Here is a 3,736-nt window from a genome sequence, read left to right on the forward strand (position 1 = left end):
AGTTTCTTTTTTTGTTTGCCAAATAACCCTGTGTATGTGTCCGCCCCCGCAACCCCCGGAAAAAAGTTCAGGCTCAGGATTTTTTTTTTTTTGCTTTAACCCGTTTAATCTAAAGATCGGTTAGCTCATAACACATCAAACCGTGCAAATTATTATTAGTGTTATACTTTATTCTCACATTATTAATGTTAACAACATCAGCATTGCGTGACTATGAGTATAGTGTAGCATGTAGATTTTAATTTCTGTACAGTCTAATCTCTAATTGTCATACCATTCAATTAATAATAATAATAATAATAATAATAATAATAAAACCCACAATAATTTGTACATAGCCAGTATCTGTTATGCACATCAACACACTGGTGTCAAGAAAAAAAATATATTTAAGCAACATTGTTTCTTTCTATTTTATGGGGAGTGTTGTTTTCTTTTAGACAAACTGAACAAAACAAAAAATGCACTTTAAATAAATGACAGTCATTTCACTTTTTCAGTGTGGATGAGAGGGGGATTCTTGTCCAAAACAGAACCATCCAAACCAACCAATCCAAACTTTGTGCTAATTGTCAATTATCTTTTATTATTATACAATTATACAAAGCTTCCTGTTAAATGTTCATTACACCTTTTACAAGTCTAAGATGAAAGACTCTAAGGCACGACAATGGGGAGCTTCAAAGTGTAATATGCAGACATTCATATGTGCTGCTTTGTGCCTTATGATTACTTTAACAGATGTTATTTGAAGGGCAACTCTGTTTTAAATGCAGATCTCATTTGCAATGCAGATATCTGAATAATCCTCTTGGTTACTAATACACCACTAACACCTTTGTCCGTTTTCATGTGTCCAGCACATACAACTGCTTCTGCACCAAACTCTCTTCAGTGAGTCAGTCCGTCAGTCAGTCACTCACTCACTCACTCAGTCACTGAGTGAGTCACTTCAATCATGTTAATTTTATGTTAATTTAGTTATTTACTTATTTTTGAGTGCTTCTTTAAATTAGATTCCTCTGAGAAGAGCATTTAGTGGGTTCTTCATTGCTAGAGATTTATTAAAAACAGATAAATTGAAAAACAGATTGAAGTTTAGAATATTAATTATTGTTTCTACCCTTCTGAAAGGCCAGGATTTGAGTTTGGGACAATTTCCCATCGACATGCCCCTTAAAGGGATAGTTCACCCAAAAATGAAAATTTCCTCACCCTCAGGCCATCCAAGATGTAGGTGCCTTTTTTCTTGAGTTTAAAGGTGGGGTAAGTGATTTTTCAAAAGCGCTTTAGAAAACTGATTCGGGCCGAATAGCAAGTTTGTTTTGGTGATTTCAAATGTCAACATTGGCTACCAGAAATCACTTACCCCACCTTTAACAGTAAAGAAGAAACCGTGGTCATTGGTGATTCATAAAATGCAAGTCAGCGGCTCCCCATATTTGAGAATAAAAATGCATATAAAGGAACACAAAATTAATACATGTGACTCCTGACGCTATATTGTGGTCTTATGAAGCAAAATGATCCGTCTGTGCAAGAAACTGATAATTATTTACAACATTATTAACGGTAATTCGGGGACTCAGGCAAACGGGTTATTTTGGACAGTTCATTTATGAATTTACTAGTTCATTTATGTAATCACGCAATAATGTAGCATATATGCATTTATATTATTAAAGCACCAATAATTTTATCCAGAGTGACTTACAATTGAGGAATATAACAAGCGATTCATCACAGGACGTGCTCGTAATACAAAGTTTCAGACATTGTTCAGGTTAGTACAAGTACTAGACAGGGGGGATTAAGGAAAGAGAATACAACGTTTTTTTTATTTATTTTTTTATTTTAGGATGCAGTCAAATGTTGACGAAAGAGATGAGTTTTCAGCTGTTGCTTGAATATTGTCAGGGATTCGGCATTCCAGATAGGGGTGGGAAGATCATTCCACCAGCCAGCAATGGTGAACGAAAATGTTTTGGAAAGTGATTTTGTGCCTCTCTGTGATGGTACCACGAGGCGTCACTCACTACAGTGTAACATGGGCTCTTTTGGGCTCATTGAAAACCAGTTATGCTGCTGCAATCTGAATCATTTGTAGAGGTTTGATTGCACATTATGGAATCCAGCCAGAAGAGCATTGCAGTAGAAATGACAAGGGCCTGGACAAGAAGTTGTGCAGTTACAGTAGGAAGGGTCTGATCTTTCTGATGTTGTGCAATGCAAACCTGCAAGATTGAGTGGTTTTTGAAAGTCAGCTGGTCATCAAAGATTACACCAAGATTTCTGAGTGAACTTGTTGGGGTAATTGTTGATGAACCTAGCTGAATGGTGAAATCATGCTGTAGAGTCAAGAGGCAGCGAAGACAAGAAACTCCGTTTTGCCAGGTTGAGCTATAGGTGATGTTCTTTCATCCATGCCGAGATGTCCGCCAGGCAGCCTGAGATCCATGCAGCTACCGTTGGATCATCTGGTTGAAATTAAAGATAGAGCTGCGTGTCATTAGGGATGGGTCCCAGTGATGTAGTGTATATGGAGAAGAGGAGGGATCCAAGGACTGATCCCTGAGGAACCACAGTGACTAGTTGATATGCTTTGGATACCTCCCCTCCCCAGGCCACCCTGAAAGACCTACCTGTGAGATAGGATTCAAACCAGCAAAGTGGAATCCCTGTGATGCCCTGTGATGAGAGGGTGGACAGGAGTATCTGATGATTCACAGTGACAAAAGCAGTAGATAGATCCAGCAGAATGAAAACTGATGATTTGGAATCAGCTTTCACAATCCGCAAGGCTTCAGAGACTGACAGTAATGCAGTCTCAGTTGAATGGCTACTTCTGAAACATGACTGGTTAATGTCCAGTTGGTTATTCTGTGAAATAAATAATGATACCTGGTTGAAAACAACTCGTTCAAGTGTTTCCGCTATGAATGGAAGGAGAGACAGGTCTGTAGCTATCTACAAGTGAAGTGTTTAATGTAGGTTTTTTTGAACAGTAGTGTTTCCCGAGCCTGCTTGAATGTGGTGGGGAAAATGCCTGTGAGAAGAGATGTGTTGATGATATGTGTGAGTGCTGGTAAGAGTGCAGGAGAGATTGCCTGGAGAAGGTGTGAGGGGATTGGGTCTAGAGGGCTGGTTGTAGGATGGCTGGAGAGGAGAAGTTTCAATACTTCTGCCTCAGTGAGGGGACAGAAGGAGGAGAGGGGAGTTTTTGCAGTGGATGTGGTTGGTTTGAGTTTCTGTGTGTGGAGCTGGGAACTGACTGCTGATGGTTTTAGTTTTGTCTGTGAAGAATGTGGCAAAATCCTCTGCTGTTAAAGAGGTGGTGGAGGGGGACAGAGAGAACTGAATGTTTTGAAGAGATTACGTGTGTCCGAAGCACTGTTGAACTTTTTGTGGAAATATGAAGATTTGGTAGTATGGACTTCAGCAGAGAAAGATGAAAGAAAAGACTGATACATTATCAGGTCTGATGGATCTTTCGATTTGTGCCATTTTCTCTTTGCTGCCCTGAGTTTGGACCGATGTTCATGAAGAACATCAGACAGCCAGGGTTTAGAAGGGGCAGCACGTGCTGGCCTAGAAGAGAGAGGACATATATTGTCTAGACAAGAAGTTAAAGTGGAGCATAAAGTGTCAGTTGCTGCATTCACATCCAGAGATGAGAAATGGGTGGGTGAGGGTAGAGAGGAAGACACTACAGAGGAAAGATGGGAGGATGAAAGGG

The 3,736-nt window shown here is 39.7% G+C and overlaps 1 long non-coding RNA gene across 1 annotated transcript; it reads left to right on the forward strand.

Moving 5' to 3' along the window:
* Positions 1-705: 705 nt before the first annotated feature.
* Positions 706-2,825, forward strand: LOC107719862 (uncharacterized). The gene is made up of 3 exons (XR_001637557.1): positions 706-718; positions 944-960; positions 2,742-2,825. It is a non-coding gene; the product is annotated as an uncharacterized LOC107719862 (long non-coding RNA).
* The last annotated feature ends 911 nt before the right edge of the window (positions 2,826-3,736 follow it).

This window comes from Sinocyclocheilus rhinocerous, unplaced genomic scaffold (assembly GCF_001515625.1).
Source record: "Sinocyclocheilus rhinocerous isolate Xijiao unplaced genomic scaffold, SAMN03320098_v1.1 scaffold1563, whole genome shotgun sequence".
Classification (NCBI taxonomy): Eukaryota; Metazoa; Chordata; class Actinopteri; order Cypriniformes; family Cyprinidae; genus Sinocyclocheilus; species Sinocyclocheilus rhinocerous.